This window comes from Ictidomys tridecemlineatus, chromosome 7 (genome assembly GCF_052094955.1).
Source record: "Ictidomys tridecemlineatus isolate mIctTri1 chromosome 7, mIctTri1.hap1, whole genome shotgun sequence".
NCBI classification, from domain to species: domain Eukaryota; kingdom Metazoa; phylum Chordata; class Mammalia; order Rodentia; family Sciuridae; genus Ictidomys; species Ictidomys tridecemlineatus.
The window spans coordinates 152,655,474-152,670,568 of NC_135483.1; positions in this window are offsets into that span (position 1 = coordinate 152,655,474).

The following is a 15,095-nucleotide window of genomic DNA, read 5'->3' on the forward strand; positions in this document are numbered from 1 at the left end:
AGATGGTAGTTCCATTCCAAGTTTTCTGAGGAATCTCCATAAAATCATTATACATGCACCTCAGATACAGCATTAATCTCCAGGATATGTAAAGAACTGAAAAAACTTAATACCAAAAAAAAAATCGATAAATGGGCTAAGGAACTGAAGAGACATTTCACAGAAGATGAAATATAATTGATCAACAAATATATGAAAAAATGTTCAACATCTTTAGCAATTAGAGCAATGCAAATCAAAACTACTCTAATATTTCAACTCACCCCAGTCAGAATAGCAATTATCAAGAAGTCAAATGACAATAAATGTTTGCAAGGATGTGGGGGAAAAGGTACACTGGTGTGAATGCAAATTTGTGCAACCATCATGAAATATGTGGGTTTTTTTATTTTTAAGTTATAGATGGACACAATATCTTTATTTTGATTGTTTATTTTTATGTTGTGCTGAGGATCAAACCCAGGACCTCACATGTGCAAGGCAAGTACTCTGCCACTGAGCCACAACCCCAGCCTCATGACACATGTTTTTAAGAAAAATTTATATATCCAATTTGAATATTGTTTTCTGTCCACTAGCCTTGACACATTCCCATTTCCCCCCAACATTTTAGAACCCATCAATGCTTTCAGAATTGTTTTACATTTCCTTTATTTATTACTTTTTTAAAATTTGAAATCATGCAGACTGTTTCCTGCATGATTTATTACATTAGAAATCATCACCTTAAGATATATAGTACTTCACCCTCACATGTCAACTATTACAAACTTAAATGGCATTCTTACACCACTCCAGTCATAGAGAATTAACATAGTAAGTTCTCAGTAAAACTCAGAGGTCAAGAAAGAAAGCTCAAGAAAAGTAAACAAAAAGTACTTTGAACTAAGTGATAATAAAAGTTTAAAATACCAGGATCTTTGGGATGAAACCATACTCAGATGAACAGTTATAACTTAATGTACTTGTGTCAGAAAGAAGCTGGAATAACAATCAAATTACTTTCAAATTACGTAGTAGGAAGAAAAAAATAAGAGTAGGAGCAAAAATATATTAGAGAAGAAATAATACAGCTAAACTTTAATAAAAATTGAACAAGTCTAATCAAGAAAAAAAGCAAGAACAGAAAAATTAATATCAATGGAAAGGGAGCAATCAAAATTGTTAGGGTCTGTAAACAAGTCAAGATGGCGCCTGGCATTTTGTCAGAGGGAGTGGTTTGTGAAGTAACGCCAGCAAGCCCTTAAGTGTGGAGATTCCTTACTGGTTGACTGCTGTATCTAGTTTATGTTAATTAAGATAAGCTGTGTGGAATGTATACATACCCCTCCTGTCCTACAATAAACGGCTCCCACTCCTGCTGTATCAATGTACACAAGTTGTTCGTCACCGCCCCCCCCCCCCCCCGTTATTTTGCTGCAGCTGGACTGCAGCACAAAATAACCCTACCAATGTTAAAAATATATTAAGATAATATTACAATTGTGTGCCAACATATGTGATAGCAACACTAAAAGAATAGTCAATCAATGGAGAAACTAATTCAAATTAAAAACTAGAAATAAATCCAAATGACTGGGAATGCAATCACATCTCAATAATATCCTTGAATGTAAATGGCCTAAACTCACCAATCAAAAGACACAGACTGGCAGATTGGATTAAAATAAGACCCAACAATATGGTGTCTCCAAGAGACTAACCTCATAGGCAAAGACATACACAGACTGAAAGTGAAAGGATGGGGAAAAACATCTCATTCACCTGGATCACATAAACAAGGAGGGGTTTCTAACCTCATATCAGATAAAGTGGACTTCAAGCCAAAGTTAATCAGAAGAGACAAAGAAGGCTATTTTATACTTCTTAAGGGAATTAGACATCAACAAGACATAACAGTCATAAACATTTATGCCCCAAGCAAAGGAGTATCTATGTACATCAAACAAACACTTGTCAACATCAGGAATCAAATAGACTACAACACAATAATACTAGGTAACTTTAACATGCCTCTGTCACCACTGGATAGATCATGCAATGTCACTGCAAATGACCTGGGTCCAAGGCAAGCCCATTTCCACAATGGAGAGTCCTCCCTCTAAGCAACATTGGGTAGGCTGACAAGGAAATTGCCATGCGTCATTCCTACTTGGTTATGGCTCTCAGCACCAAACAAATACTGAATAAAGGAGCTATAGAAGTAGAAAATACAATTGATAAATTAGACTTAATGGACATATATAGAATATTTCATCCATCAATGACTGAATATACTTTCTTCTCAGTAGCACATGGATCCTTCTCTAATATAGACTATGTTATGTAAGCTATCACATTTCCTTTTTTATAAGGCAGATTATTTAAAATTAAATGAGGAACATAATAGATACAAGTTAGTGAGAATACAGAACTTTTAACTGTAAACCTAATTCAATTCTTTACAATACAAGATTTGGTCAAACTATGTGGGAATAAATTAAAACTAAGTTAATTCTGCAAAACCTACAATCGTTCACCCACTCATAAAAATATTAGTGCCCTGTGGTAATGCACTGAGCCTTAGGGGTAAAAATAAATTGGATTCCTGTTCTTAAGTATCAGTCTTTCAATTATTACATATCAGGTGATAAATGCTAGAAATTTCCTTGGGAACAGATTAAGACAAAGCATCTAAGTTATGGAGAGAAGTCAAGGAAAGCTTACTAGAAATGTAAAAGCTGAGTTTAGAAGGATGAACAGACATCAGCTAGTTGACAAGGAGAAGAAATATGAGGTAAAGAAAAAGTACTATGAAAGAGAGAAAGGAAGTGTAAAATGGCAATGATATTCAGGGATCCCTCAGGAGTCAGTACGGCCAGAGAAAAATGTATGCAAGAATGAATAAAGACAATATTACAGACATGCACAAGAATCATATCACAAGAGTTTATGTTTGCACTTTATCTTGAGAGCAATGGCACACTTTGGAAGTTTTAATTATATTTTGATTTATTTTCATCAAATTTGTATGTTAGAAATAAAGTAGAAAGTAGGTTACACTTAGTTCTTTCAGAGCAGAGAACTGCCAACCACCAAACTGGTTAAAAATTTGTATCTTGATGTATTTGTAAATCTAACATGAAATCCTGTATTTGCCACTTACTGATGTGACCTTGAAAAAAAGTGCATAACCTCCCTAAATCTCAGCTTTTTTCATTTGGAAAATTGGAATAATAATAGTACCTACACACCATAAGGATATTGTGAAACTTAAGTGACCTAATTCATGTCCAATTTTCCAATACCCTTAATATTTAGGAAATGTTTTTATTATGTGTTATTAATAACATTCTGAATAGTAATTAATGTAAGCAGCAGAAAGTAATGCAAGCGGCAGTAAAAGTGGAGAGAGATTAAGAATCTGAAATCAAAATGGCTTGCTGACTTTCTGAATATGACAAGCTAAGGTCCAGAACTACTATGTGGTGTTCTAATTTGGGCGTTCGTGGATTCTCACACTATTCACCAAGAAAGATAGTAAAGAGTGCTGAGATGTTTAGAAGTAGATAATAAATTCAATTTGAACTTATACCGAACATTTGTTACACCTGTGAGATTATTATAAGGAGATATTCAGAATTTAGCGTAATATAGGTCAAGGGTCCAGAGAAGCCATAGTAATAGAAATCAATACCATGAAATAAATCACTGGAAATAGGAAGCGTATATGGATTCAAAGAAGCAAATTATGCTAGAGGCAGAAGCCATGAATAGAGACACTTAAAAGGATGATTAATTTAAACATACAAAGAAAACTATGAAGAATTTATAAGAAAAATGTTATTTAAAAAAACTTATCTTTATACAAAGCTGAGGAAGGGGAGAGTTTCAAAACATTAACAATAAAAATTGTTAAGTACTATACAATGATCTGGTAAGATAAGGATGAACACAAATCTGCTGCCTTTGGCAACATGGAGGTAATTGATGCTCTCAGTGGGGAATCAATTACTTTATAATCTCCATTCTTATATTGCTTCCTAATATAAAATAAAATTGAAAGTCCCAACCCTTGGGAATTTTCTGAAGACTGGAATTTAACAATAGATAAATTGGCTTGACTCCTGAGGTAGATATCATAAAACTAAAAGAAAAAAAAACTATATATTTTCATCATCTAATAGCATTATTTATTTACTTTGAATTCACAACCACTTTCCCATGGGTATTATAATAAGGTCCCTGGAATTTTCAAAGTGCAATTAAACTTTAGCTTAGAGATAGCTCTTTTAAAATTGGTGAGAAAAGATACCTATATAGTACATAAATCAAAAACACACAGGTAATGACAACCATTTAAATACACAAATTTAACTCAGTCCCCCAATTTTTACCTTAAAATAATAACTCGTTCTTAAATCCAATTAGTGAAGAATTACTGGAGGCTGAGTATTGACAACTTTATCTGTGGAACTGAAAAATCTCCTCTGCATCTCCAAAGAAACACATGTAGATTGATTTCCAACATCCCACCATTTATAATGCTCAAAAAAGATACATAAAAATAACATTAAAGCACACTAAAAAAATGAAAACTTAGCTTCATTCTAAATCCTACCACTTGCTCACTAAATCCCATCTCCTCTCACTTGCTCAAGGAATTTACAAATTGTAATCTCTCTGGAGGGACTGATTTCTCTCTTTCAGGTGTACCACTAAAAATAAAGTAATTAGATAAATAACTTTACCTGCCTTGAGCTGGTTCTTCTCCACAACCATGATTTTTCTGCTTTCCTTTTTTGGAAAAATTTGTCTATAATTGCTGTTTCCAATGTTTTCTTCTCATCCCTTTGTAAACTCATTTTGATCACGGTAGGCTTACACCCACCATCAGGTTGCTTTTATCAGTATCTCCAATAATCTGTGTGTCATTAAATCTACAGATTGGCTCTCAGTCATCATCTTTTTTTTTTTTTTTTAGTGGTACTGGGGATTGAACCCAGGGTCTTGTGCATGCAATGCAAGCACTCTACCAGTTGAGCTATATCCCCAGCCCTCCATCACCATCTTGATTGATCTGTCAGCAGGGAGCTATTGCCACAGTTGATACTTTTTATCACTTTGTCTCTATGTACCTCACTCTTGGTTTTCCTTTTCTTCACCAGAAGCTGCTTTGATCTCTTTTGTTGATTCCTTTCCTATCCAGTTTCTCAAAGTTGGAGAGCCTTGAGGTATTTGTTCTTCTCTTTTCTTTCCTGAACACCTAACATGCATCTTAGCTTTCAAATGCATTTAGATGTCAAACTCCAAAAAATAAACTAAATGCTTACTCCAGACCTTTCTTCTAAACTTAGATTAGTAATATAAATGCCTTTTGTACATGTCAGACATTACATTTTGTAAACTGACATTCTAATAATTTCTCCACTCTCCTAGCCATAAACCCTCTCTAACCACCAACCAACTCTATCCCATCTCAATCTTATTGCCATCCAGACCCTTTTATTCTTTAATACCTACTTCTACTCAAGTTGCAAATTTTATTAGTTCAATCTTTAAATATGTGCAGAATGTTACCACCTCTAGGTTTATACCTTCCCCACCAGTCTATTCTCAAGACAGAAATCAAATCTTATTGCTACTTTTCCAAAACTCTCCAAATAACCTCCTCTCTCAAAATTAAAATGAAAGCTCTCTCTATATTTACCAGAGTCTATATAACCTTTCTCCAACTCTCATTTCCTTGTTATCTCACTGAATGGTACTTGCACTATTCTCTTCCTGGATCTCTTGGTTCCCACATGCAATGGTCACTTCTCAACCAACCAGTGCAGAGAGTTTGGTACCTTATTTTCAAAATGACATTCCAAGTTCCTGAAACATATAGCATATACTAGAAGTAAAACACATAAATATCTATTGTTGAGTAAATGTTAAAAAATCCACTAACTTTACTTATTGATACCTCCAAATTTAAATTTCTGTCATTGTATAATCATAGTGCACTTATTCAGACCTATGTAGTGTAGCCTATTGTACATGTAGACTAGAAGGTATGGGCTATTGCAGCTAGGCTATAAACCAGTATGACCTAAATACTATAGGCAACTGTAACACAGTGCTAAGTACATGTATATCTAAAAGTAGAAAATTTACAATAAAAATATGTGTGAAAGATTAAAAATAGCATACTTGTATAGGACACATGTCACTAATGGAGCTTGCTGGACTAGGAACTGCTCTGGCTTTGGTGAGTGAGTAGATAGTGAATGCAAAGGCCTGGGACATTGTCGTAGTACACCATGGTAGACTTTATAAACACATTACATTTAGGTTATGCTATTTTTTTTCTTTCTTCAGTAATGAACTAACCTTAACTTATTTTAAGGTTTTTACTTTTAAATTTTTTAACTTTTTACTCTTTTTTACTAACTTAAAACACAAACATTGTACAACAAAAATATTTTCTTTTTACATTCTTTTTAAGTTTTTCTCCATTTTTAAGTATTTTTTATTTTTAAACTTTTTTTTTTCAAAAACTTAAACTTAAATGCAGTAATAGATGTCAATAATCCTGGCAACTTAGGGAGGCTGAAGCAGGAGGAACACAAGTTTGAAGTCAGCCTCATCAACTTAATGGGGCCATGTCTCAAAAAAATAAAAAGAATTAGGAATGAAGCTCAGTGGTAAAGCAGTAAAGCATCCCTGGGTTCAATATCTAGTACCAAAAAAATAAAATAAGACACAAACAGATATATAATAGACCAACTCAGAGTCAGTATCATCAAATCACTGATTTCCACCTCCAGATTATGTCCTTCTGGAAGATCTTTAGGGACACACACGGAGCTGCATGTCCTAGGATGGTAATGCCTTCTTCTGAGTTCCTTCTGGAAGACTTACCTAAGGCTCTTCCTGTGGGGATGTCACTCCAGAAAAATGTCCATGTGAGTTTGTTCACTTTTTCTTTTTTTGTCATAGATTTGCTTATAAGCAGATAATATACCAGGTCCATATCTCTAATAATAAAAACCTTCCAGGATTATAGTTCATGTTTTCAAACTTTTGAAGAAGCTCATTGAGGTCTGCAATAGATTTTAGTAAACATTTTGCTGTAAATTTTATTGGAGGATTTTGTTTTACTTCTTGTTTCTTTTTTTTTTTTCCTCAACTGCTCTTTAGATGTGCATTTTGGTTTCAGTTCTAACAATGTCTCATTGGTCAACAGTGTCTCATTCCTCAGGAGCCATCTCTAGGAGTTCCTTGGAGTCATCCTCATCCATACCTAGATAAAAGTTCTTTACCTTCTCTCTATAATCTTGATGATTTTTGCAACTTCCTCGTCTAAGGCAAATCATTTGCAGTCACAGATGAGCCTTTTGAAGATCTTCTTCCAGGTGCCATTTATACACTTCTTAGTGAGATTACCCAGAAAAGCTCAAACAAGGTTCTTATTGGAAGCAAGAACTGATGCTTCAATATTTTTACTGATTAGACCTTCCAGAATTGCATCAGTGTCTTCTTCCTCAATTGCAGCAATAGTTGGGCAAAAATTCTAATTGAGTAATATGGCTAAAAAGCTGCTATAATTTTTTGATCCATTGACTGAATCAAAGAGATTATGTTAGGAAGCACCACATTAAAATTTGGATGAAGATCACCAATAAAAGAGGATGTATGGGAGCATTACCAATAATAAGCAAATTCCCCAAAGATATGTTATTCACCAAGGGGTATGTCTCTATTTCACTGACACAACAATTTAAGAACGCATCTTGGAAGAACACTTGTCATCTATAATTCCTTATTGCTCCCATGGTACATTGGCAGTGTGTGCTTACTGATGTACCTGAAGACCCTGAGGTTCTCACCATATCAGATCACAAAAAGTTTCAACTGATAGCCTGAAACATTGCCCCTAAGAAAGACCAGGATCCCCTGGCCATGGCGGTGTGTGCCTGTAATCCCAGTGTTTTGGGTGGCTGAGACAGGAGGATCACAAGTTCAAAGCAAGCCTCAGCAACTTAGTGAGGCCCTAAGCAACTCAGCAAGACCCTGTCTCTAAATAAAATATTTAAAAAGGGAAGGGGATATGGCTCATTGGCTAAGTGCCGCAACTCCCTAGGTTCAATTCTCTGTACCAAAGGAGAAAAAAGAAAAAGAGAATCCTTTCCAAAAACTCCTGAATTCTTGTATTGAGTTGGTCTCTTTATAGATAGAAGTCCTTAAGGGATGTGTTTCCCAGATAAGGAATTCCATCCACATTGAAGATATACTCTACAAGCAATTTTCTCCACAGTCAATTTCCCTAAACTTTCCAAAAGTTCTTCAGCAGCCTTCCCATCAGTACTTTCAGACTCTTCACTCACCTTCACAATATGAAATTAATTATATTTCTTGAATTTTTTTAAAACACTCAGAGCTAGCAGTGAATTCAACATCCTAGTAGAGATTAGTCTGATTTTAGCATTACCAACAAACTTTTTGCTTTGGCTATGAACATTATGGTGCTAAGAAAAGTATGCATTTTGTCTGGTCTTCAATCCAGGAATCCATTAAACATTTTTCTGTGTCTGATATAGGACCTTATCATATTTCTGTTAGTTTCATTGTCCTCAATGAAGCAAATCCCTTAATAGCTTTCATCACTTTCTCCTTGTTCTTCAAGATTATAGCTGTGTTAGAATGGGCCATGCCTGACTGGTGAGCAATAACCATCAATAATTTTCCCCCTTCATAGTCTTTACTCACATTTAATTTTGTTGCCAAATCAATCAATCAATGTGGCTTCTTACTGGCAACATTAGCAGTGGACTTCATATGCTTAAGGGCCATGATAAACAAAACAACATGAGATTAACTCTAAAGCAAGAGAAAATGGTGCAATCAGGAGATGTATTAACAAAAGATGTATGAGACTGCTGCCAGCTTAACATAACATCCTCTTTTACAGTAAACATTTTTTATAAGTATAAGGAATATACTCTAAAATAACAATGAAAGTATAGTATAGTAAACACATAAACCAATAATGTAGTCATTTGTTATCTTTATCAAGTATTATGAACTTACACATAGTTATAAGTGCTATACTTTTATACAAATACAGTGCATTTACACAAGTGCAGCAGCTTTGTTAATACTAGCAACACCACAAACATATGAGTAATGCATTATATTAAGATATTAAGAAGAATATGATGTCACCAGGCAACAGAAATTTTTCAGCTCCAATTTAGACCTCTGAGATCACCATCATATGTGGTTCATTGTTAGTTAACTCATGACTGTAAACATATGAGAGAGCTCAGCAACCACAATATGTGAATATATCCCATTACTAGGGAAACAAAGGGATATATAATGAATTATATTGAATTTTTTTCTTAATAGATGAAGAAAAATAAAGGTGAATCTATGTTTTTCACCATTGTCTAAAATAAATCCTATACCAATGAAAGCCCAAAATATAAGAGAAATAAAGTTCAATAATTATAGCACAGAATCATGCATGAGTAAAAGACTGATTCAAAGTACAAGACAGATGGATGGTTTATAATGAAACAAAGTACAAAACTATTATTATGATGGTCTCAGATTATGCTTTGCAAAACTGACCTTTAAAAAAATTACCTTGTCAAGTTTTGTTATCTTACCAAAAATAACAACTTGTTTTAAAAGATATGCAAATACTGTATGCTTTTAGAACTATATATTTCTGTAAGTCCAGGCTTTGTTCAGACACTTCAACTAAATTGAAATTTGGCAACAAACTAAAAGCAAGATGATATAAAAGAATCCAGCTTTTATTAAGCCAGGAAGTAAGGAAATTTACATAGATATAAAACAGTGCTACTCTTATCATTGATTTTTTGTTTTGAAAAAGTTTGTAAAAAAATGGTTAACATGTAATTTACTTTTAATCATTTTTAAGTAAGCTTAAATTTCTAATATAGTATATTTAGAACCAACAGAAATGAAATTTAGAGATTCTTTAATAATTTCTATAACACAAAGCAGTTATGATACCCAAAATTCATAGAACCACTTTTATAAATAAATTTAAAAGCCAGGTTGCAACTTGAAAGAAGTCATTTGCAATATTTAAAACTGACAAAATTTGCTGTTTAGAATAAAGAATGCCTACAATTTAGGATTAAAATGAAAACACAACTGGTAAAAAACAGGTCAAATATATAAACTGGAAAACTCATAGAAAGAAAAATTTGAAATCTTAAGCTGAATATGAAACTACCACTAGTAATTTAAAAATATGAATAAAATGACAAGAGATAATGCATCAGACATCAAATGTGCAAACACATCAGTGGGATCTGTGTTTGTTTAGACATTTATAGAGAAGTGTAGAAGACCCTATTTCAGGTAAGCATTTTCCTTCACCACAATGCTCACATACACAGAGGCACCTTCACAGAGATCCATTAAAGTGAGAAGTTGCACAGGGACTCCTACTAACTCTTCAAAAGTGTGTAAAACACCACATTTGTGTGACTTCTGGGTGACATGCAAAATATCTACCTCTGTGAAATTTCCTTTTATTTCCTTATTTGTAAAACAGGAATAACTTTTGTCTCTACTTCAGCCAAATGTGTTAAAATTAATCAAGATCATTTATAATAAATATTCAATATAGGGCAGAACACACTGAAGTATCAGTAGGAAACCCCACTCAATGTCCTAAATCCAAGATTTAAAAATGTAAATATATCAAAGTAAGAAAAAAAATAATCATTATTTGTATGTATAATATAAATGAAAAACTACTAAGTTTCCTGGATGCATATTTAACATACAAAGACTGAGAGAGGCCTATGTTCCATCAGTACACACCTGGACATACCCAAGGTAAATCATCCATGGGGAACACCACACCGAATGAAGGAATGCCGAACAAACCCGATTGTGCTGTGTAACATCTGCATATAGAAACATATAAAAATTCACAATAGGGCAAAAACAAAGGCCCAAATTGATAAATTACTGCATTTATTGAAAGGAAAATTTTTAAATTGTCAAACTGTCAATTTCTCCTTACTTAATTTATCAATTCAATGTAATCTAAATGTCATTTCCCTTTTAATTGAACACATTGTTGCCTGATATAAAAAAATGGATCTTCATTTTATTATTAAAATTAATCAAATTCTGAAATTTATAAAAAGAAATTCACAAGTCAAGTCAAGGAAATATTCAGGAAGAAGAATATTAATATCATGTGTTTCATCCCACCAGATATAAAAAATATTTTTTAAAAAAAGAATTTTAAACAGTATCACATCTGTGAAGACATTTACAAAGTTATTTATAATATTATACAGAGTTCAGAAACTGGCCTTTGTATATTGTGGAATTCAATATATAAAATATTTTGTTTTCTATTGTTTATTTTATTTTAAATATTTATTTTTTAGTTGTAGTTGGACACAACACCTTTATTTCACGTATTTATTTTTTTATGTGGTACTGAGGCTCGAACCCAGGGTCTCTCACGTGCAAGGCGAGTGCTCTACCACAGAGCCACAACCCCAGACCCTCTATTGTTTATTTTATTAATCATTGTACATGGAATGGAGTACGAGTTCAGGTTTGTCTGCAAGAGATAAAACCCACAACAGTGTCCCTCATAAAATAAGAGCTGATTTTTCTCATGTAAAAAAAAATAATATGGAGCAAAACAGAAATTTTCAGAGGAGTTTCACCAAATCAGCTTTTCTATCAGGTTCCACATGTAGTTTCTCACTCAGCCCAAGACAAAAGTGGGGGCTCCAGAAAATGTGCAAGTAATTCTGCTAGCAAGAAAGACTAAAAGATAAAGAGCATACACTTAACTATATTAAGTCAGTATCCAGGAAGACAAACACAAAATTTCTGCTTACATTAGTAAAATTATAATCAAAAGACTTGGGAAATGTAGTCTTATTATAATTATATTTTCAACTAAAATGAAGCTCCTGTTACTGAAGGAAAAGTGAGAACCAACATTATAGAACAGCTGATATGTCTGTCATAGATGACTCTTCATTATGAGGTGTTGAGTCAAATGGCTGTTTACATGTCAGGCTACAGTTAAAATCAAAATCATGAAAAAAAAGCAATGGTTTAATAAGCCAATTATAAAAGTGATAGTTGAGATTGACTTCTGGAAAGATGTAGTTGATCTACATTATTTTCTTAATCAGTATTTAAGAATTGGCCTATTCTCTCAATTTTCTTTGTAACCCCAAATCAATATCATGCTGGTTTTGATGTTTTTGTTTGATAGCTTCTGCCTCAGGTTTATATGCATAAATAGCATAAGAGAACACCAGCCCCATGCAAAAAGTAACCAGGAATCACCCTAGACCTTCCTTCCTCACCCTGGCAGAGAGAGGTTTTTACTTAATGGTGCTTGGAGGAATATGAGTACCTGGGCTAGAGTCAGAACTGAAACTGGAGATGCAGCCAGAGCCATAACCTGGACTTCTTTTGGGCACTGGCCTTTAGTCAGCAAAACCTACAGCTATTAGTAATGCAGACACAACCCACTCCCTGGGCTTGGGTGGGCAGTGTAGGCATCAGCATCTTCTTCAGGCCCTTCTTGCACTTCTTTGCAAAGCACGTGTTTCTCAGGAGCTCAGGGTCCATCCCCTTAAGGTATTCACATCTATGTGATCAGAATTTCTTGATGTCATTTCTGTGCCAGTTTTGAAACTGGTTGTGTGTTCTGTGCTTCTTAGACATGGCTATGTCTGCACTGTTATTCACCGTGCCCCTACTTAAGCCTTTTGCAGTCATTGACAAACATGTGCAGAGCAACCAAAAAGTTAAGTCACCCAATGTGCAGGTTAGGGACCTCAGGACCAGAGTGATGTGGCAGTGATTTCTCTGAAGTTTGCTGTGGTTTTGTCTCATACATCCCAGCATACTTGCTAGAGAATCCAGGAACTTAAAAATTACCAAGAGGCACAGACCAGACCAGAAAAGCTTCTAGCCAAAGGACCAGGAAGGAGGCAAGCTAGCAAGATTGCAATTTTAAAGACAATATTCTCTATTCCATTCAAACCGTATGGAAAGAGCTATGACCCCACTCACAACCAAACCAGTAAAGGTCACAGAGGGGAATATTAATTTTCACCTTTGTGAGGCTACACGGAGACACCTCAACAACCCTTTCTCGTAGGGTGGCATTAGAGAAGAGTATACAGGGAGCTGGAAAAAGGTCTAACCCAACAGTGTCAGTGGAGACCACAGATGAGCCTGGCCTGTCAACTTCTCTAGTTTAATGAGTTTCGCCTTCTCCCCCACACTGCAGCAGTATCAGAGAAGGCCTGGGAGACACAGAACTCTCACTTTTTCTCTCAGTGGGTTGGTGGGCCACCCCCATTACCATGACCACCGTCTGGTATCAATGGAAACTATGAACAGTTGAAAAGAAAACAGCATAAAAGCCATGAAAGAAAAAAAGACATCTTATCTATAAGGAAAACAGAATTTCCCACTACAAACAGTGGAACCAAAAGAAAGTGGTACAATAATTTCAAGTTCTGAGAGAAAAGAACTCTTCACCTCAAACTTTGTGCTAAATGAAAGCTAAAAATAGAAGAGGATTAGAAAAAATGATCTCAAAGTCTTTCCAAACCTTCCTAAGAAAGTCACAGATAACAAATCATTTTTTTAAAAAAAAGGAAAATTGACTAATCTGCCTAAAATAAAAATAAAAACTTTTGTACAAAATTGAAAGACACACAACAGTCTACAAGGAAATGATTTAAAATATGCAGCAAACATAGATTCATTCTGCAGTTTAAAAATTTTATGATATGGTTCCTATTATGATAGTTATTATTTTAAACATTAAAATAAATGTTTATGAGAATATCAAATGGCATAGCTACTAGAGGACAAAAAAATACTAAAAGCATTGCCACAGAATCCAACAATTCCTTTAGTAGAAATATAACCAATAAAATTGAAAACAATTTTATAGTAGCAACAATACTCACAACAGCTAAAAGGTAAAGCAAATCAAGTGCTCATTGATAGATTAATGGATTAACAAAACATAATATGTACATACAATGAAATATTATTTAGCCTTAAAAAAGAAGGAAATCATTACAATGTACATGAATATTGCAGATAAAATACTATTTAAAATAAACTGCTCCCATGAGTGACTATTAGCATAACTGATTCCCTTTCTTGGAAAGTTATTTCTATTTCTGTTTCTGCCAACCCAAATCAAAGTCAGGTACCAGTGGAGAATGCTCAGAAATATCTGGGTTCAGAAAATGCCAGCCCCTACCTGGTGACAAGAAGCAGTTTCTTTCATTTTTCTTAAAGATTCTACCTTTATTTTCTTAAGATAAACAGTGGTGGTTTCTGATGGAGTCATGCTTCTTTTACTAAAGGGTCAGGAAAATTTGTAAGAGGAGGTATGGTTTAAGAACAATAAAAAGAGGGACTTATTCTTGAATCATTCTCTAGTGCACACAGGGAAAAGCCATTACAGTTTGATCTTCTCCTGGCTGCTCCCCTTTAATGCCCCCATCATTTCCCCTGAAGCCCTTTGTCAAGCCAGTACCTTCTGCTACTTGGGGTTTTCTTCATCTCAGGCTTTCCTCTCCTCACTATGCAAAGGGAAAGAGATGGGCTCTATTCCTATACATAGGAAAGGCGATGACAATCTCTGTTCCTAGATCAGCTGCCCCACCAGTAAAGGCTTCAGGCACCTTGTCCACCCATCACTTAGAAGGCACACCTGCCAAAAATGGCACCAGTTGTTTTTTTTTTTTTTCCAGAAGATATTTTAGATGGTTCTTATACCAGGAAAGTATCTTCCCCATGTTGCTATGAATTGTTCCTATTTCTTTTGAAGCAATAATATTAATACTCATAAGTTAGAAGCACATAATTCTTTCTTGTTTCTTGTCGCAGTCCAGCTGGCTGGGCAAAATAACCGGGGTGTGACGAGGAACTTGCGTAGATTGATACAGCAGGAGTGGGAGCCGTTTATTGTAGGACAACAGAGGTATTTATACATTCCACACAGCTTATCTTAATTAGCATAAACTAGATACAGCAGTCAACCAATAAGAAATCTCCACACTTAA